At 39.5% G+C, this 22,320-nt stretch overlaps 1 long non-coding RNA gene across 1 annotated transcript in view; it reads left to right on the top strand.

The window, feature by feature from the left end:
* LOC112446337 (uncharacterized) overlaps positions 1–20,713 on the top strand; it is a 110,499-nt gene extending 89,786 nt beyond the window's left edge. The window contains exon 4 of the long non-coding RNA XR_003034267.2: positions 20,600–20,713. This is a non-coding gene — a long non-coding RNA (uncharacterized lncRNA). The remainder of the gene's footprint in view (positions 1–20,599) is intronic.
* The last annotated feature ends 1,607 nt before the right edge of the window (positions 20,714–22,320 follow it).

Genomic DNA, 22,320 nt, shown 5'->3' with positions numbered 1-22,320 from the left:
CTTATAGAGATCCTAAAGAGACAGATACTATTATACCATGTTCTAAATCAGGATATTGAAGTCACAAAGCTACAGTATGCCTGTAATCCAAGCAGTGCAAAGGGTGAATTGTGCTTGCTTCCCTAGATGCTGAGAACACTCCTGACAGACAACCTTCAACTGTCTGTTCCTTCAGGGTCGCCGCAACTATAGAGAGCCCTATTTCCTAAGGTCCTACCTCTTCCCAGTGTAGCTCCTAGCCAATGACTGTTTGTTGCAAGTACACAGACATCTTTCCATCTTGGCCTAACCAGGTATATCCTTTAGCTCCAAAGACTGCTGTTGTGTAAGCTGAGGTATACTTTGGGTTACATCATAGCTTGACTTCTGCCTTTGCAAATCCAGGATACCTGGGGGGGAGGGTGTAGTGTGGTAAATTAGGAAATTGGGATTGACATATATACACTGTTGATATATGTATTAATATAAAATAATATAACACACAGAAGTCGCTCAGTCATGTCCAACTCTTTGCAACCCCATGGATTGTAGCCCACCAGGCTCCTCGGTCCATGGGATTTTCCAGGCATGAATACTGGAGTGGGTTGCCGTTTCCTTCTCCAAAATAATATAAAATGGATAACTAATGAGAATTTACTGTATAGCTCAGGAAACCCTACTAAGTGCTCTGTGGTGACCTAAATGGGAAGGAAATCCAAGAAAAGAGAAGATGTTATGTATATGTATATAGCTGATGCACTTTGCTATACAGTAGGAACTAACAACATTGTGAAGCAACTATACTCCAATAAAAATTAATTTTTAAAAATTCTGTGCATTAAAGTCTATCTTAGAGGAAACCTAACTTGAGACATCACTTGGTAGTGGTGCATGTGGTGGCAATGGTGGGCGCTGTGACTTCCCAGTGCTTGCAGGGTTGTATTTCTTGTGCAGAAATTGTATAGGTGGGCAGCAGCCTCTGCCACAGTTTCATATGATAGTCTGTGGACCTGCACTATTGGTGGGAAGTTTGTCATTAAGCCAATTCTCTGGCATAGTATTGGCCTTTCTGCCTAGATGCTTAACAATGTATTTTTCTCTAGCTCTTTCAACAATTCTATGGGATATCCAATATCCTTTCAATAAACTGCTGTTTAATCAGCCTCAATCAACTTCTGTTATATAGTCAGTTCAGTCTCTCAGTGGTGTCTGACTCTTTGCAACCCTGTGGTCTGCAGCACGCCAGGCTTCCCTCTCCATCACCCATTTACTGGAGCTTGCTCAAACTCATGTCCATCGCGTTGGTGATACCATCCAACCATCTCATCTTCTGTCGTCCCCTTCTCCTCCTGCCTTCAATCTTTTCCCAGCATCAGGGTCTTTTCCAATGAGTCAGTTCTTCCCATCAAGTGGCCAAAGTATTGGAGTTTCAGCTTCAGCATCAGTCTTTCCAATGAATATTTAGGTCTGATTTCCTTTAGGATTGACTGGTTTGATCTCCTTGCAGTCCAAGGAACTCTCAGGAGTCTTCTCCAACACCACAGTTTAAAAGCATCAGTTCTTCGGCGCTCAGTCTTCTTTATGGTCCAACTCACATCCGTACATGACTATTGGAAAAACCATAGCTTTGAGTATATGGAACTTTGTTGGCAAAGTAATGTCTCTGCTTTTTAATATGCTTCCTAGGTTTATTATAGCTTTTCTTCCAAGGAGCAAGTGTCTTTTAATTTCATGGTTGCAGTCAGCATCTGCAGTGATTTTGGAGCCCAAGAGAATAAAGTCTTTCACTGTTTCCATTGTTTCCCCATCTATTTGCCATTAAGTGATGGGATTGGAGGCCATGATCTTAGTTTTCTGAATGTTGAATTTTAAGCCAACTTTTTCACTCTCCTCTCTCATTTTCATCAAGAGGCTCTTTAGTTCCTCTTTGCTTTCTGCCATAAGAGGGGTGTCATGTGCATATTTAAGGTTATTGATATTTCTCCCGGCAATCTTGATTCCAGCTTGTGCTTCTTCCAGCCCAGCATTTTTCATGATGTACTCTGCATATAATTTTAAAAAGCAGGATGACAATATACGGCCTTGACATATTCCTTTCCTGATTTGGAACCAGTCTGTTGTTCCATGACCAGTTCTAACTGTTGCTTGACTTGGATACAGATTTCTCAGGAGGCAGGTAAGGTGGTCTGGTATTCCCATCTCTTAAAGAATTTTCCACAATTTGTTGTGATCCCCACAGTCAAAAGTTTGGGGACAGTCAATAAAGCAGAAGTAGATGTTTTTCTGGAACTCTCTTGCTTTTTCTGTGATCCAAAGGATGTTGGCAATTTAATCTCTGGTTCCTCTACCTTTTGTAAATCCAGCTTCAACATCCGGAAGTTCTTGGTTCATGTACAGTTGAAGCCTGGCTTGGAGAATTTTGAGCATTACTAGTGTGTGAGATGAGTTCAATTGTGTGGTAGTTTGAACATTCTTTGCCATTGCCCTTTTTTGGGATTGGAATAAAAACTGACCTTTTCCAGTCCTGTGGCCACTGCTGAGTTTTCCAAATTTACCAATACCTGATTGATATATTCCCCAGGATAGAGCAATGATATGAGTATTATGGATATAAATTAAATAAGCTCCATGGAGGAAGTATTTTGGGCAACATTAGCAATAGTGAAGGGAGAGCAGCATGTTGGAGAGACATGTTGGGAAACAAAGATAAACCAGTTCAGTCATGCATATGGAAAGCAGGTTGATATAACAGAAAGGAAAGGGAAGGACAAAATGAGAATGATGAGACAGGGATTCCAACCTAATGGAATTTTATTTATATTTTGAAAAAGATGAAATAAAAATCAAATCTCTGTATACACAAGAAGTTTTAATTTCATTAAATGGACACAGTTTTTTAAAAATACACATTTCAGGTAACAAATGTCTAGTTCTATTCCATGCCTATCAGGGAAATAGTTGTGGATTTGAAGAAGATCTACAGTTTTCTAATGAAAAAAGCTGGCCTTGAAAGCTAGATGTGAATAGATTGTGTCTTCGCTTTTATTCATCAACACGCCATAATAGTGAGAAAAAAAAAGAGTGTCTCATATGCAACAAAGTTTTGAATTTAGATACACATTGGCTAACAGTTATGACTTTAATTTCATTAGAATATGACCAAAGTACAAAGACAGCAAGCCTGGCAAACTTAAAAGGAAATCATATATTTATTTAAACCACATTATGTTATTTCTGTTTAACAGCCCAGGTAGTCTGGCAAGGAGCTGAGTTTAGTGCTGGTGGGCCAGAGGTCTCTAGTTCTGTTTTTTAAAAGCAGCTAGAGTCTTCTGGGGAGAAGGCAATGGCACCTGACTCCAGTACTGTTGCCTGGAAAATCCCATGGATGGAGGAGCCTGGTAGGCTACAGTCCATGGGGTTGCACAGAGTCGGACATGACTGAAGCGACTTAGCAGCAGCAGCAGCAGCATGTTATTTCTGTACTTTTTTAAAATTTTATTTTACTGTGTGTTATATTTAAATGGCCCCCACAGACATAGCCATTTTGGGAAGGGGGATTTTTCTATTTGTTGTCTTGAAATGTTTTCTTTTCCTGGTTTGTAGACCAGTATTTGATGGCGTTCAATAGCAATAAAATAGCAGTGTTTAGAAAAACCGATATGAGATGATTTCCTAGGAAATGGCTACGTAGTTTGATAAGTCTGGAACTTTGCCCTGAATGTCAACAGTATTCAGGTTGTGTCAGAGATACCGGGAGAAAATGTGTTGCTGATACCACAGGATGACTTGGCTTCCATTTCTCTGCAACTCTGACCTGGAGACCGGTAACAGAGGTGCCCCACCTGTTTTTTTTCTACATAAATGAAATAGAGAAACAGAAGTCGATTTCTAAAAGAGACAAGAATTGGAACTTGTGGAGTGTCATATAACAAATTCAAAAGTGTTCTACCCAGAGAAGAGCCAATGGGTAGTATTGACTACAGAGCGCAAAAGCAACATGTTTCTCTTGGCAGTGGCCAGAAACAGCCAGGTCCCCAAGGAGTCTTTCTGGCCCTGGGTCCCTTAAGATGGAAAGACCCAAACTCTTGGGAAGAAAGTAATACAGAAAGGAAATGAAAATTAGATTTACATTTGTGCCCTTCATGCAGATATAGCATAAACCATAAAAGAGAAAGGAACTATTATTATCAAAAGCCATATTGTGAAACTGGAAGTAGGCTCTTTTTTTGCTCATTTTGTATTGCTTTCCACAGTTCTGAAAAACCATAAAACTCAGAAAGACTGTCAAGTTCCAATGCTCTAATTTTGTTATTATTTGGGATAGATAAGTGAGATAAAGACTTACAAGAGAAATGTAGCTACATAAACTAGACATTCTTTCCTCTTCTCTTATAAGTAAAGTTTCCATTCTTAGTGAAGTTAGGAGACAAACTGCAAAACATTCTTCAGAGTATCTTTCAATGAAATGTAGAAGCCTATCAGAAGATTGTGGAGGGAAGCTGGGGAGAGAAAACTAAGACTACTGTAATTCTACTCTCCTGCAGCTAAGTTCAGTTTAGTTCAGTCACTCAGTCGTGTCCGACTCTTTGCGGCCCCATGAATCGCAGCATGCCAGGCCTCCCTGTCCATCACCATCTACCTTCCGAGGTTCACTCAAACTCATGTCCATCAAGTCGGTGATGCCATCCAGCCATCTCATCCTCTGTCATGCCCTTCTCCTCCTGCCCCCAATCCCTCCCAGCATCAGAGTCTTTTCCAATGAGTCAACTCTTCTCATGAGGTGGTCAAAGTACTGGAGTTTCAGCTTTAGCATCATTCCTCCCAAAGAAAGCCCAGGGCTTATCTCCTTTAGAATGCACTGGTTGGATCTCCTTGCAGTCCAAGAGACTGTCAAGAGTCTTCTCCAACACCACAGTTCAAAAGCATCAATTCTTCGGTGCTCAGCTTTCTTCACAGTCCAACTCTTGCGTCCATACATGACCACAGGAAAAACCATAGCCTTGACTAGATGGACCTTTGTTGGCAAAGTAAGGTCTCTGCTTTTCAATATGCTATCTAGGTTGGTCATAACTTTTCTTCCAAGGAGTAGGCGTCTTTTAATTTCATGGCTGCAGTCACCATCTGCAGTGATTATGGAGCGCAAAAAGATAAAGTCTGACACCATTTCCACTGTTTCCCATCTGTTTGCCATGAAGTGATGGGACCAGCTGCCATGATCTTAGTTTCTGAATGTTAAGTTTTAAGCTAACTTTTCCACTCTCCTCTTTCACTTTCATCAAGAGGCTTTTTAGTTCCTCTTCACTTTCTGCCATAAGGGTGGTGTCATCTGCATATCTGAGGTTATTGATATTTCTCCCAGCAATCTTGATTCCAGCTTGTGCTTCTTCCAGCCCAGCGTTTCTCATGATGTACTCTGCATAGAAGTTAAATAAGCAGGGTGACAACATACAGCCTTGACATATTCCTTTTCCTATTTGGAACCAGTCTGTTGTTCCATGTCTAGTTCTAACTGTTGCTTCCTGACCTGTGTACAGGTTTCTCAAGAGGCAGATCAGGTGGTCTGGGATCCCCATCTCTTTCAGAATTTTCCACAGTTTATTGTGATCCACACAGTCAAAGGCTTTGGCATAGTCAATAAAGCAGAAATAGATGTTTTTCTGGAACTCTCTTGCTTATTTGATGATCCAGCGGATGTTGGCAATTTGGTCTCTGGTTCCTCTGCCTTTTCTAAAAGCAGCTTGAACATCTGGAAGTTCAAGATTCATGTATTGCTGAAGCCTGGCTTGGAGAATTTTGAGCATTGAGCATTACTTTACTAGCATGTGAGATGAGTGCAATTGTGTGGTAGTTTGAGCATTCTTTGGCATTGCCTTTCTTTGGGATTGGGATGAAAACTGACCTTTTCCAGTCCTGTGGCCACTGCTGAGTTTTCCAAATTTGCTGGCATATTGAGTGCATCACTTTCACAGCATCATCTTTCAGGATTTGAAATAGCTCAACTGGAATTCCATCACCTCCACTAGCTTTGTTTGTAGTGATGCTTTCTAAGGCCCACTTGACTTCACATTCCAGGATGTCTGGCTCTAGGTCAGTGATCACACCATCATGATTATCTGGGTCATGAAGATCTTTTTTGTACAATTCTTCTGTGTATTCTTGCCACCTCTTCTTAATATCTTCTGCTTCTGTTAGGTCCATACCATTTCTGTCCTTTTTCGAGCCCATCTTTGCATGAAATGTTCCCTTTGTATCTCTAATTTTCTTGAAGAGACCTCTAGTCTTTCCCATTCTGTTGTTTTCCTCTATTTCTTTGCATTGATCGCTGAGGAAGGCTTTCTTATCTCTTCTTCCTAGTGTTTGGAACTCTGCATTCAGATGCTTATATCTTTCCTTTTCTCCTTTGCTTTTTACTTCTCTTCTTTTCACAGCTGTTTGTAAGGCCTCCCCAGATAGCCATTTTGCTTTTTTGCATTTCTTTTCCATGTGGATGATCTTGATCCCTGTCTCCTGTACAGTGTCACGAACCTCAGTCCATAGTTCATCAGGCACTCTATGTATCAGAACTAGTCCCTTAAATCTATTTCTCATTTCCACTGTATAATCATAAGGGATTTGATTTAGGTTATACCTGAATGGTCTAGTGGTTTTTTCTACTTTCTTCAATTTAAGTCTGAATTTGGCAATAAGGAACTCATGATCTGAGCCACAGTCAGCTCCCGGTCTTTTTTTTTTGCTGACTGTATAGAGCTTCTCCATCTTTGGCTGCAAAGAATATAGTCAGTCTGATTTTGATGTTGACCATCTGGTGATGTCCATGTGTAGAGTCTTCTCTTGTGTTGTTGGAAGAGGGTGTTTGCTATGACCAGTGCGTTCTCTCGGCAAAATTCTACTAGCCTTTGCCCTGCTTCATTCCATATTCCAAAGCCAAATTTGCCTGTTACTCCAGGTGTTTCTTGACTTCCTACTTTTGCATTCCAGTCCCCTATCATGAAAAGGACATCTTTTTTGGGTGTTAGTTCTAAAACGTCTTGTAGATCTTCATAGAACCATTCAACTTCAGCTTCTTCAGTGTTACTGGTTGGGGCATAGACTTGGATTACCGTGATATTGAATGGTTTGCCTTGGAAACAAACAGAGATCATTCTGTCACTTTTGAGATTGCATCCAAGTACTGCATTTCGGACTCTTTTGTTGACCATGAAGGCTACTCCATTTCTTCTAAGGGATTCCTGCCCACAGTAGTAGATATTATGGTCATCTGATTTAAATTCACCCATTCCAGTCCATTTTAGTTTGCTGATTCCTAGAATGTCAATGTTCACTCTTGCCATCTCCTGTTTGACCACTTCCAATTTGCCTTGATTCATGGACCTGACATTCCAGGTTCCTATGCAATATTGTTCTTTACAGCATTGGACCTTGCTTCTATCACCAGTCACATCCACAGCTGGGTATTGTTTTTGCTTTGGCTCCATCCCTTCATTCTTTCTGGAGTTATTTCTCCATTGATCTCCAGTAGCATATTGGGCACCTACTGACCTGGGGAGTTCCTCTTTCAGTATCCTATCATTTTGCCTTTTCATACTGTTCATGCGGTTCTCAAGGCAAGAACACTGAAGTGGTTTGCCATTCCCTTCTCCAGTGGACCACATTCTGTCAGACCTCTCCACCATGACCTGCCTGTCTTGGGTGGCCCCACAGGGCATGGCTTGGTTTCATTGAGTTAGACAAGGCTGTGGTCCTAGTGTGATTAGATTGACTAGTTTTCTGTGAGTATGGTTTCAGTGTGTCTGCCCTCTGATTCCCTCTTGCAACACCTACCATCTCACTTGGGTTTCTCTTTCCTTGGACGTGGGGTATCTCTTCACGGCTGCTCCAGCAAAGCGCAGCCGCTGCTCCTTACCTTGGAGGAGGGGTATCTCCTCACTGCTGCCCCTCTAAACAACATATATATGTGTATATTTACAGCACCTCTCCTCATCGCCGCCCCTCCTGACCTTGAATAATTTGCAAGGAACTGGTGCAACTCATTTAAAAGCAGGTATGAAAAGTAATTGGGACTTCCCAGGTGATGCTAGTGGTAAAGAACTCTCCTGCTAATGCAGGAGACATAAGAGACACGGGTTCGATCCCTGGGTCAAGAAAATCCCCTGGAGGAGAGCATGACATCCCACTCCAGTATTCTTGCCTAGAGAATCCCATGGACAGAGGAGCCTGGCAGGCCATGGTCCACAGGGTCGCAAAGACATGAGTGAAGCAACTTAGCTTGCATGGTCCACAGAGTCGCAAAGACATGACTGAAGCAACTTAGCTTGCATGCACATGAAAAGTATTTAGCAGAGTATCCATACAAAGACACTAAAAAGAAATTAGAGGATAATACCAGAAAATTTAAAAATAGATGGATACTCCAGAAAAAAAAATGTTGACATTGAGCAAATGAAAAGTTTGAACAAAGATCTTGCCCTGAATTAAAACAAAACAAGCAAACAAGGACAAAATTCAATGAAGCAATTGCTTCTATGATAGAAGACCACGAAACAAAAATGCAAAACTCTGGGGAAAGATGGTAAAAGATCAGGAAGAGGCGAAATTGTGCTCAAGAAGGAAAATATATAAAATTAACAAAGTTATACATATATATTATTTTCAGATTCTTTTCCATTATAGATTATTATAAGATATCGACTATAATTCCCTGTGATATACACAGGTCTTTGTTGTTTATCTATTTTATATATAGTAGTATATACAATCCTGAGATTACCATAATAAGTGAAGTAAGTCAGAGAGAGAAAGACAAATGTCATGTGATTTCACTTGTGTGTGGAATCTAAAAAGATGATACAAATGATTTTAGTTATAAAACAGGAATAAATTCACAGTCATAAAAAATAAACTTAAGGTTACCAAAGGGAAAAGTAAGGCAGGGAGAGATAAATTAGAAGTTTGGGATTAACAGGTCGCAAAGAGTCAGACATGATTTAGTGACTAAACAACATATATATGTGTATATATACACCACATCTTCTTTATCCATTCATCTGTTAATGGACATTTAGGTTTCTTCCATGTCCTATGAACACTGGAGTGCATGTATCTTTTCAAATTAGAGTTTTTGGCATTTCTGGATAGATGCCCAGGAGTGGGATTACTGGATCATATGGTAACTCGTATTTTTAATTTTTTAAGAAACCTGCAGATTGTTCTCCATAGTGGCTGTACCTATTTACGTTCCCACCAACAGTATATGAGGCTTCCCTTTTCTCCACGCCCTTTCCAGTATTTATTATTTAAACAATCTAATCTTTGTCTACACAGAACCAGTAAAGTAAATTATATTGTATCCATAAGGACTTGTGTATTGACATGATAAGTTCTTCAAGAAGCACTTAATGGAGACCAAACAGCTGTCCAAAACATTATAGTACACTATCATCATGTAGAAATGTGTATGTTTTCCTTATATTTAAAAAATGTGAAGAAGAGACTAGTAAGTAAAGTTACTTATAGGAAAGAAAAAACTAGTAGGAAGTAAGAAGTTTACTTATAGAAAAAGGTGGAAACAGTGCAGATGGTGGACAGGAAAGAGTAGATGACTTTTTACCGCTTACTTTTTTATTTTTCTTTGATATTTGTTCCACGTTTATTAAACAATGGAAGTGTATTAAATAAACAGTTTTAAAAACTGGGGTAAATATTTGCAGTCTGCCTCAATATTGCAAAACTGGATTTTTAATATGGAATCTAGTTTTGTTATACATTTATAAACTTCAGTGGCACAGCAAGCATGCCCTTACAGCTTCATGTTCATTCCTTGGCCCTCTGCAATTCAGGTTCCACTGAAATTGCTCTTTCAAAACTCACTAACAGCCTGGCCTCCTAATTGCCAACTCCAATAATCCCCCTCTCATTTGAATTTCCTGCAGTGGTCTATGCTGCTGTCCGCCCCCTTCATTACTGAAACACAGTTTCTTTGTTTGCATGTCACCAACCACTAAAGTCCTGGCTTTCTGCATCCCGTGAATGCCCAGGCTCTCCTTCACAGAATTCTCTCCCCTGTGGGTCTTGGGAACAGTGGGATAAGAAAGCTTTGTTAGTTATCTTTCCTGATTGAATGCCCTACCACTCCTGACAATGGCGAGAGCCTATAATGCCAATTGTGTCAAGATTTTAATAATCACTGGAAAAAAGACCCTCATTGGAAAAGACTCTGATGCTGGGAAAGATTGAAGGCAGGAGGAGAAGGAGATGACAGAGGATGAGATGGTTGGATGGCATCACCAACTTGATGGATATGAGTTTGTGCAAACTCCGGGAGTTGGTGATGGACAGGGAAGCCTGGCATGCTGCAGTGCATGGGGTCGCAAAGAGTCAGACATGACTGAGTGACTGAATTGAACTGAACTTTAATAATCAAAAGACCTTTCCCCCAAACTAAAGATCATTATGATTGAAGAGGCAGAAAATACTTGGTAGTTCTATTATTTCATTTCCTTATAGTTACTGTTCTCTTTTTTCAAAATGGCACCTATAGTACTTGAAAAGAGTGGAACTGGTGCCGGGATACGAGATGTGGCAGGGATCTAGCCTCTGGACCAGACTACTGTCTTCAGATTCCAGCTTCATTCCTCACTAGTACATGACCTGGAGTGAGTTACTCCAACTGTGTGTGTGTCTCATTTGCTTCTCCCTGAAAGGGAGCTGTCATAAAAGCATCTTATTAATTGGGCCCTTGGGCAGTCTTTATGAAGGAATAGATATGAAATCACTTTGAACTGTTGCTGGCATCCAAGTTCTTGCAACTATTGCTGACAATGTTCCAAGCAGAAGATCCTAGAACAGGGAATCTAGAGTCAGAAATCTGAATTCCAGTCACATTTCTGCTACTAATTGGATTTATTTTCTGAATAACTTTTTATTTACTGCCTATAAAATGGGAGGTGGAAATATGGTCTCTGAAATTCCTTGTGGTCCTAACAACACCTAACTGCTTTGAGAAACAATGTATTAAGCATGTTTACTTCAAAGTCTGATAGCTGAAGCACTGCTTGGTGTATAAACTGGAAGCTATTTTAAGGTCAGAATTAATAGCATCACAGAATGAGCAACAAACTAACTTATTCTATGAATTTGTGGTGTTTTACTTATTTTTGTCCACTTCTGTTAGGAAGGAAAAGAATCCTATTCTTCAGAGATAAAGTGGCTCTTGTATGTATGTAATAAACACAGTCTGTTAGAAATATCTAATATTTGAGAATAAAATAAATATTGTGTAGCTTAGAAATAGGCTGCTCAACAGAATACCTATGTTAGAAATAAGGTATTTATTTTGACATTACAAATGTAACTTGACAGTTAGATTTTATCTCAACATTATTTTTGAAAACAAGTTATCCCTTAAATTCTACATTCTTCCAGGTTCCTTGGTTAAAACTTTAAGCCTCTATATTTAACAATTTATTATCACTTACTCTTTATATCCAGTATAGCCCTGAGCCCTGGCTTCTCTTTTGCTTCACACTCCATTGCCACTGGGTCCAAATCCTTTTCACATCTTGGTATGGGAGCAACAGACTGGCCATCTCAGCCTTCCTATTTTCAAACTATCACACAGGCCACTGCCAAGCACCTTCTTCTTTAAAGCACTAAGTGCTAATACTCCTATTTCCAGAAACCACACTGGTTCGCTGCCACCGTGTATTAAGTTTAAACATCTCCGTCAGACTCACAAAACTCTCCTTTAACTGCTCCAGCTAACTTCCTTTCTCATTGCTTTCTTCACCTTTGCCTCCTCCCAGCATAGATTTCAGTTTCCTCACAGTCTCTGCACACAACACTCTTATTCCTGATTTTACGCAGAAATTTGGTTCCTCTTCCTGAAAGTGTGTGTTCAGTCACTCAGTCATATCTGACTCTTTGTGACCCCATGGACATTAGTCCACCAGGCTTCTCTGTCCATGGGATTTTCCAGGCAAGAATACTAGAGTGGGCTGTCATTTCCTCCTCCAGGGGATCTTCCCCACCTAGGGATCGAACTGAGTCTCTTGCATTTCCTGTATTGGCAGGCGGATTCTTTACCAGTGTGCCACCTGGAAATCCTCTTCCTGAATAACTTTTTCTTATCTTCTCTACTCACCCTATCCAACAGTCCATCCATCCTCTCCACCCTTGATGACATGTCAACTCAGAGTTTTGAATGAAGCTTCATATATTTACTAATAGTGCTCAATACACTAGGGCTTCCCTGGTGGCTCAGATGGTGAAGAATCTGCCTGCAATGCAGGAGACCTGGGTTTGATCCCTGGGTTGGGAAGATCCTCTGGAAGAGGAAATGGCAACCCTCTCCAATATTCTTGTCTGGAGAATCCCATGGACAGAGGACCAGCAGGCAACAGTCCATGGGGTTGCAAAAGAATCGATCATGATTGAACAACTAACACTTTCTTTCACTTTCTATGCACTTAGTATCAGCAATACAAAATTTTATTACTCTTCAATTATTTCAGGTTCAGGAATTGTAATAAATGAGCACCATAATATAATGGAAAATCCACTGACTTGAATTTAAGAAATCAGTTCTGCTTTTGACCAGCTGTATTTCCTTTGGCAAGTCAGTCTCAGGGTCTCACAAAATTGTTATAAATATTAAAAGTGTAAGATGGAAACCTATTTTGTAAGCCCTAAATGCAATGCCAATATTACTGTTGTTAATGTATTATTTCTGTGAAGAACAACACATCTTTGGCAGTGTTAGATAAATAAGAGTCCTGTTAGAAGTGTTTAACAAATATATCAAGTTAAAGAAACCACGAAGCAAAGTTTGTATTAAAAAAGGAAAATTTGAATTAAATGTGAAGCCATAGGGGCTAAACTTGTTCAGTCCTAAATATGGAATTCGATGGCAACTCTCAGGAGAAGGAATTCTCATATAAAAAAGGATGAAACATTGTTTATTCAAGTGCTTCCCAAGGAAATACTAGTAGCAGCTGACTGCACCCATGGCAAGTTACAAGTAACTTCCCCTAATTGCACTGTATTGTCACTGATGAAAGATCTATTTCTATGAATGGGGAAAACCTAATTAGGCCCTCCTTGCAGAGTGAATCCCAATTCTATGTACATATTTTCCCCTGGGACCATTCTGCGTGATATCTACAGGCATCTATTGAAAGCAGTGGAGACTTGGCTGACTGGGGAAGTTTAATGGGAAATGCTTAAAACAGAAAATGCTAATGAATTGAGAACACATATTATATTCCAACAAAGATGAAAATTATATGAGAATAATTAACATTGCAAATCACAGCTTGGTTGCTAAACTATTACACAAAAATTCAAGAATATAGGATGAAAGTGGAAATATAAGGTACTTTCAAAAACAATTTGTTGAAGTGCTTTTCATACGGAATGAATAAATTCTAAGGATTCATGAATATTTTCTTCTAAATTTTCCACATCACTGAAATGGGAGGGAAGGGACAGGGCACAACCTTTGAAAGAATGACATAGACATAGGACATGACAAAAACTTAGGATCAACTAGGTCCAAGATGGTGGAAGATTTGACTTCCAGTGGAACTTGATCTTCATTATATGCTCATTATATTAATAATACATTAGCATGTTAAGGAAACATTCACCAGCACCATGACAGTTCCATGAACAACCATCAAAGATCAAAAAGTGAGCTGGTGGCCCAATTCTTGGAAATCTCTGCCCCTCCCCCCAAGTAATTAGAATAATCCTCCCATTCATCAACCTATGAAATTACCCAGTCCATAAAAGCTAATTACCCCCTATTTTGAGGCCTTGTGTCTTCTAAGACAGCCCACACATTGTCTGTGGAGTGTGTTTCTCTTTAAATAAATCCCCTTCTTACCTATCACTTTGTCTCTCACTGAATTCTTTCTGTGAGGCGACACCAGGAACCTGAGCTTCATTAAGTCCTGATACCAGGTGTGTGATCTCAGCTGAAAGACGATAAGACGATAGGTTCAAGTCCTAGTCTGTGTTACACAATTGAAACACTAAATCATGTATTTCTGCTCAACCTGAAAGTTAGAACTGAAGAGTAGTAACCAAAGTGGACTTGAGGTATATCTATAGAAAGCTAAGATTTGGGGTAAGTATAACAGAGACCCCTAATTGTCCATCATTAGCTGTGCTTCCCATAGTCTAAGGTTGTTGTGGGCAAACAGTTGCCCAGACAATAATTACATTTCCAATCTCCCCTTGCATCTAAATAGGACTACATGACCAGTTCTTCCCAAATGGAATGGGAACAGAATAGATCAATTTCTGGCCAAGATGATGATGCAGACGTGCGTATTCTCTTCTCCCACCTGCTTAGAGACTCTGAGGGAAGGGTACAGCTGCTGGAAGGAAGAATTCATGTGCCTGAGTCACAGGATGAAGGAAAACCATCCACTTGCCAACTAGGAACACTGAAACTTGTTGTTTTTCAGTTGCTCAGCCCTGTCCAACTCTTTGTGACCCCATGGATTGCAGCACGCTAGGCTTCCCTGTCCTTCACCATCTCTTGGAGCTTACTCAAACTCATGTCCATTGGGTTGGTGATGCCATCCAACCATCTCATCCTCTGTTGTCCCCTTCTCCTGACTTCAGTCTTTCCCAGCATCAGGGTCTTTTCCAGTGAGTCAGCTCTTCCCATCAGGTGATCAAAGTATTGAAGTTTCAGCTTCAGCATCAGTCCTTCCAGTGAATATTCAGGACTGATTTCCTTTAGGACTGACTGGTTTGATCTCCTTTCTGTCCAAGGAACTCTCAAGAGTCTTCCTCAACACCACATTCTTTCAGTATGTAAGAATGATAATAGTCTTTATAGACTTTATTGTTTATAAAACATATTCTTATATTGTGACCTTCTCTAAGTGACTTTGGGAATTGTGTTTCTATCCCATTTTATTTTAACTCAGTCATGCCTTTTATTTTGACCAGTAGCCCTTTTCAAAATTACCCATTAACTCTGAGTACCACCAAGAAGATGTTTTCTCATCTTTCTTAGCAGCTTACAAATAACCTACCTCTTTTACCACTGTCTCTCAGTATGTCCTTGCATGTAACTTTTCAATTTTTTAGTTATAACATCTGTTTTGACAAACCCCACAGCAGTTGTTTGGAACCCTAGCATCCATCACTTATTGCACATATCAGCTGGACAAGGTATAGGAAGTCTTACTTTGAAGAATTAAGCTGGTTGTGGTATAGGGCACAGTTGGTCATGATAGCATTTGGCTTCCAAGTTAGCTTTAACTTTGGCTGAGCAAGAATGAAATTACTGTGGCGATGTAGTATGCAACGGGAGGACATAATTTGGTCGGAAACTATACTACTTAAAATGTCAAACATTTCAGAACAGTTTTTAAAGTGTTGCTTGGAAGTTTCACTAGAGGAAAAAAATCTAGATTTAAGACAAATGCAGAAAACAGGCTATAAAATATTTAGAGCCAGTGATTACCTAAGAATTGATTCAAGGCAAATTAAGAAAAGGTGCTTGAAGCGGGGGAACAATAAATGATGTGTTTGCTTGGGAAGTGAGGGTAACATTTACACCTTAATACGTGTAAGACTGGATAACCATGGGTTGAACAAAAGCATGTAATTTTTCTTTATTTTCCTTTGTGATCTGGATAGGAGAGGTCAAGGCTGTATGAACAACTTAAAAGAAGCTGTATTTCTGAGACTCATAATTAGGACCAGAGAATGGAAAGTTAATATATTCTAACTAATTAGTCTAAATTGGAGCAAGCAGAAGTGCTGCAGCTTCTAAATCAAACTCCAGAAGCACTGAACACTCCAGAGGAGCTTGTAGAATTACAGATTCGTAGGCTCTGCCCCAGCTTCTGATGCAAGTTTGGAGTGGAAACCTAGAATCTGAATATTTGATTTGAGGACAGATGTTCCATAGAACATGCTTTTAAAAAACACTGCTAAATAGTATTACAAATTTGTATTTCCTGTTAAAATAAGAAAGGGAACTAGTTTGGATAGTAAAATGAATGAAAATGATCACAAAATGTGAAATGTAAAATTGCCTATGTGCCAGAATTGCAAGCAAAGCAGCTGTGCTTTGAGTATTTATAAGCAGATATTTGCGTATTTTGTAATACTCTATAGACTCTGTTTCTTTGATCATTAACTTTTAGTTAGAACCATTGAGATAGCTTTTATATGTACATCTATGATGGGTAGGCGGGTACAGTGTTGAGTGTGGACACTGAAGACAGACTCCCTGGGTTCAAATCCTGGCTCCAGCGCATAAAGGATATGCGGACTTGGAGAAGCTCCCTAACCTCTTTGTACTTCAGAGTTCTTACTGTCAAATGGGAATGATGATAATATTTATATCATGGAAATTATTTAAAAGTAAATTATTTAACACATATAAAACAGAAAATTTCCTGGAAGCCCAAGATTATTTCCATATTATAGTTATTGCCTAATAGATAACTACTGAAATAAAATAAATATATGGATATATTTGAATATATATCTATGGTGACAGATTTGGAATGAATTGAAGGCAGTTGTTGCTCAGCCTAAAATATGAACCCATAAGGAGGAGGATAAAGTAAACAGAATCAAGTCAAGTTTAGAGTGAAGCCTTGCATTTTGGTCTTTTGTTATGTTTCCCAAGCTCTTTATTGGTATATTCTCTTAGAGGTTTGTTTTTAAATTTTTTCTTAATTAGCTATATTTTAAGGGATGAAAGCCCTAGAGAAGGGAACAGCAACCCACTCTCGTATTCTTGCCTAGAGAATTCCCTGGAAAGAGGAGCCTGGTGGGCTACAGTCCATGGGATCACAAAGAGTCAGACATGACTGAGCCACTAACACTTTCACTTTTCACTTTTAAGGGATGAAAGAAATGGCTGGAAACCATTTAGGGATACTAGAACAAACTTGTCCTTTTCTTTGGAATCCATGCTTCTCTTATTCCCTATTCTTCTCCCCAGTTTTTATTTTCCTGAGACCATGGAGAGAACAGATACTTTTCAGATTCTCTCCAGTATTCCAAACACTTGGCACAATTTTTAAATAATTTTACCCATAGGAAATGAGGAAACTGTAAAGTTTGCAAAATACTGTCTTCTAGTTTAATCCCATAGCCAAAATGTAGGCAATTTGAGACCAAAAAGCTAAAAAGAAAAAAAAAAGAAAGAACCATCTATGTTTGATGAAATGAGCCTGGCAATCATCACCTCAATTCGACGGTAGAGTATCCAGTTAGGAACCAAAACTGAACTCACCAGAGAGATATTCATTTGGATATACATTTTACAGCAGCAGAACTCCACTTTGGGAGCTGGGGTCTGGGACAAAGGTCTATATGATTAGAGTTCTGGGGCAGAAGAGCCCTCACATATGAAGCCAAGATTCAGAGTGAGGCAAAGGGTTGAGACTCAGGAAGAGATACCAGACACTCTTTTAACAGCATAAAGCAACAGGGAGATCAATAACATAGACCTAGAGGAGTCATCTGTAGATACTGGAATTCTAAATCTAGCAAAGGAAGTGAATTGTAAGGCCCATCATATGGGGCATCAGCAGCTGTTGATAACTTCCTGCCCGAATCTCGCTCAGCAACTAGAACAAGATCACACTTTCAGTGGACCTTCAAACAATAGATGGGTCTAATGAATCTTGTTGAATAAAATAGAATCAAAGATCATTTCTGTTGTGCTATACTGCTGTGCCAATTTGTCATTCAGGGAATAATAAATAGGTCATGGTGAATAGAATAGCACATGGACTCTGGAGAGGATATTGCCAGCAAACAGCAGCAGTCATAGAGAGAATGTCTCACAAATGAAAAGGCCTGCATCTTGGCAACATGTGTTTGATGCCATGTGACTTCAAATGATTTTAAGAACTGCCTGTTTTGCTCAACAGAATAATGTGTAATTATTTTAATTAACCAGAAAAATTAATTGCTGCATGAGGTTAGAAAGAAAAAAAATGCATGGTAAACATTATTTATGAAGAAAGAGATACCTAAAAATCAGACTGATGATCAAAAACTTATTATAAACCTTGTGATAGAGATGGCCAGTTCCATCATAATTTTGTGTCAATTAAACACTGATGTTTATCCTTTCCTAGAGAATAACAGTTCTGGTGTGCAAAGAAAATGTACATTGTATTTTTAAAAAACTTTTGATGTGGACCATTTAAAAAATTTTTGATGACTTTGTTACAATATTGCTTCTGCTTTATAGTTGTTTTTTTTTTTTTTTTTTGTGGGGTTGGTTCCAAATAGGAAAAGGAGTACGTCAAGGCTGTATATTGTCACCCTGATTGTTTAACTTATATGCAGAGTATGTCATGAGAAACGCTGGACTGGAAGAAGCACAAGCTGGAATCAAGATTGCCAGGAGAAATATAAATAACCTCAGATATGCAGATGACACCACCCTTATGGCAGAAAGTGAAGAGGAACTAAAAAGCCTCTTGATGAAAGTGAAAGTGGGGAGTGAAAAAGCTGGCTTAAAGCTCAACATTCAGAAAACTAAGATCATGGCATCTGGTCCCATCACTTCATGGGAAATAGATGGGGAAACAGTGGAAACAGTGTCAGACTTTATTTTTTGGGGCTCCAAAATCACTGCAGATGGTGATTGGAGCCATGAAATTAAAAGATGCTTACTCCTTGGAAGGAAAGTTATGACCAACCTAGATAGCATATTGAAAAGCAGAGACATTACTTTGCCAACAAAGGTTCGTCTAGTCAAGGCTATGGTTTTTCCAGTGGTCATGTATGGATGTGAGAGTTGGACTGTGAAGAAAGCTGAGCGCTAAAGAATTGATGCTTTTGAACTGTGGTGTTGGAGAAGACTCTTGAGAGTGCCTTGGACTGCAAGGAGATCCAACCAGTCCATTCTGAAGGAGATCAACCCTGGGATTTCTTTGGAAGGAATGATGTTAAAGCTGAAACTCCAGTACTTTGGCCACCTCATGTGAAGAGTTGACTCATTGGAAAAGACTCTGATGCTGGGAGGGATTGGGGGCAGGAGGAGAAGGGGACGACAGAGGATGAGATGGCTGGATGGCATCACTGACTCAATGGACGTGAGTCTGAGTGAACTCCAGGAGTTGGTGATGGACAGGGAGGCCTGGCGTGCTGTGATTCATGGGGTCTCAAAGAGTCGGACACGACTGAACAACTGAACTCAACTGAACTGAGGGGGTGCCTGGAGGATTTGGCCACAAGGCCTGTGAAATCTTAGCTCCCTGTACAAGGAGCAGACCTGCAACCCTTGCATTGGAAGGCAAAGTCTTCACCACTGGACCATCAGGGGAGTCCCCAAAATATACATTGTATTAACAGTGCTTATATCTCTAAATGATACCTTTGACAAAGAGCTATTTCTTGCTTTCTTGTTTTCTTTCTCAAACTTTAATATTTGTTTAAAAACTTTTCTTCTGTATTAGCTCAGAATCTAGAAAAGATTTTTAACTATAACAATTCAAGGCGAGCACTAAACTATATTACTTCAGGGCTTGTATCTTGGCAAGAAGAAGGAATGGTTGGTATTAATGGGAGCATAACAGTTCTGAAGGAAAACCAGCTCATGGCATTATGAATCATAGGGCTCTAAAACATTTATAAATGAATGAAAAGGCTTGGGGCTGACATGAATTATGAGTCTCATTAGGGCACTGTAATATGTCCAGCAATGTTTCAGAGGGAAATGACACCTCCCAAGAAAAGTGTTAAGACTTCTGTTACATTATTTTTCTACTAGTAATTGGCTATGGTCAAGGTGGGCTATGATCTGTATCCTTGGAGTACACATGGCAACATATCTCTGCATATAAATGTTTCCGTCTGTCAAGATCCTGTAAGACTCCTTTCTTCTAAGTGCCAAGCATTACTGTTGACCTTCAAGAAATAATAACAGGCCCTAGTATGAGGACAGCATTTCCAATCCTTCCATTCCTTTAAATAGAGCTTATGTAGGCTACAATGATCCTATTATTTTCCACATGTTGATAGACAGCAATATTGAAGAAGATAGCTTCCAGAAAAAAATATTTTTTACTTACAGTGGTTATGAAAAAGAAAAAAATAAGTGGTAAACTCCTTATTCATGCAAATATAAATGCTCTTAGAATTAGCACACCTTTGATTTTTATCATCTCATTTCAGCTTTGGCTAATGTATCTTCACTAATTATGAAGTTAGTGAATTGAGAGAGAAGCCTGCATTATCAGTCATTCCCAAGAAAAGCTTGTATTATTGTAAAAAAATAAATAGGCTTATCAAAGCATGGCTTTAAGCAATGGCAAATTTAATTTAAGGAAAGTACACACATTACTTCTAATGTCTGTCTCTCTACCAATCAACTATGATGACGACTAATTAGAAATATTGTGACTGCAATGTGTGGCAGGGATACTGCTCTATGATTGCTGAGCTTCTTTTTCCTCCTAGGACAAGATGTGGACTTCAGAGCCCAGCCTCCTTTTAGTGATATAGGGCCGTGTTACTGAGTTCTGGTCGATGAATGTGAATGGAGGTGATATTTGCTCCTTCTAGTCTGGCCTCTAAGAACATCCTGAGTGATACCTTCTGCTCACTCTTTTCTTCTTGCCAGTTGATCACGGTCAGGTAGAGGACTCCAAGGCCTTAGCAAAGTGAGAAGCTAACAGATCAAAAGGATCCTAGGTGCCTGAAAAATGCCACAACTCTTTGATAACCCCTATCTGATATAAGGTAAGTGATGAACATTTATTATGTTAAGTCACTGAGATTTGGAGGTCATTTGCCATGGTTCTTAGCCTACTTTTGTGAATTAATAAAAAACACATTTTTAATTTAAAATGTATGAAAATACAAACTCAAAATATTTCCAGGACACACAGCAAAATGGAAGGTGTGTTTTCCTTCCTTAGTCATGGGTTACAGGAATGTGTTCTCAGAGATCTATAGATTTTAATTTATCAGAAAATTGTGCTGTTAAACTGGTAAATTATTGGACCAAATTAAGCAATTCTTAGAGGAAAGCACTTTCAGGAACGTAGTTTGGCAGATAATCCACCAGCCAATTCAAGAGACACAACAGACTTGAGTTCAATTCTTGGGTCAGGAAGATCCTTCTGGAGAAGCAAATGGCAACCCACTCCAGTGTTCTTGCCTGGGAAATCCCATGGACGGAGGAGCCTGGCAGGCTGCAGTCCACAGGGTCGCAAAGAGTCAGACACAACTGCGCAACTGAGGGCGCACACACACACACACACAGAGTAGCACACGTCCAGTCATTATTTGGATCCCATCTTCTGTCACTTTATTCCAGTTTCTACTGCTGGCTCAGCCTCTTGGCCTTCCAATCCCAGTGACCATTCCTAGATGTCAGAGTTCAATATCTGACCACACACCATCAGAAAAGCTCTGTCTTCCATTTTCCTTTTCTTCTCTATTACAATTTGGTTAGTTTGTAGAATAACTGCTACAATTAGTATGTAAAGTTTGGCATGTTCATTGGGATTTGCTCTGCTAATCAGACTAACTTATAGCTTATGAAAGCCTTTTTTGGGGTAGTGATTACTATCTACATGTTTTCTGTGTGACTTACCAGTACAGAAGACCTGAATCATTGTAGCAAGTACAGAAGATATTAAGGAGAAGAGAAAAATAATGCTTTTACTTTGAAACCTGCCATAGAATATAAAGCTCATTTTGGTATATTTTAACCCTAAGGTATGAATACATAAAGCACATATAGATAATTAAGAAATCCATTTATAGTATTCCTAATGTCATAAAACTAAAGCAGGGCTAGTCTCTTAAATCATGAGTTCTTATACTTTCCTTTAGGAAGAACTCTACTTGTTTCTCAGGAAGCTTTACATCTCCCTAAAATTTGTATCCTGATGTCTTAACCTTCCAGGACTTCATAGTGTGACTGTTTGTAAACAGGGTCATTGCAGATGTAAGTGGTTAAGATGAGTTCTTACTGGTGTAAGAGGGGTCCCTATTCCAGTTTTACTGGTGTCCTGATAAAAAGAAGAAATTTGGAGACAGACACACATACACACACACGGGGAGACCGGCCTTGTGAAGACAGAGATCAGCCAAGGGACAGATTGCCAGCAAGCCATCAGATGCTAGGTCAGAGGCACGGAACACATTCTTGCTCCCAACTCTCAGAAGGAATCAAACTAGGAGTGATATCAACAAGATAGTGGAATAGAATAATGGTCACCTGCTTCTTTACCCTCAACTCAGCAACAATAACTTGGCAGCCTTCAAGTTATTGCCAACAATAACTAGGCAAAAGGACCTTTGTGGAAGCTTTGGGATCCTAGTAAGAGACTG

Source organism: Bos taurus, chromosome 4 (genome assembly GCF_002263795.3).
Source record: "Bos taurus isolate L1 Dominette 01449 registration number 42190680 breed Hereford chromosome 4, ARS-UCD2.0, whole genome shotgun sequence".
NCBI lineage: Eukaryota > Metazoa > Chordata > Mammalia > Artiodactyla > Bovidae > Bos > Bos taurus.
Note: the sequence above shows the minus strand (reverse complement) of the source record. Positions and strands in the feature narration are given on the sequence as shown.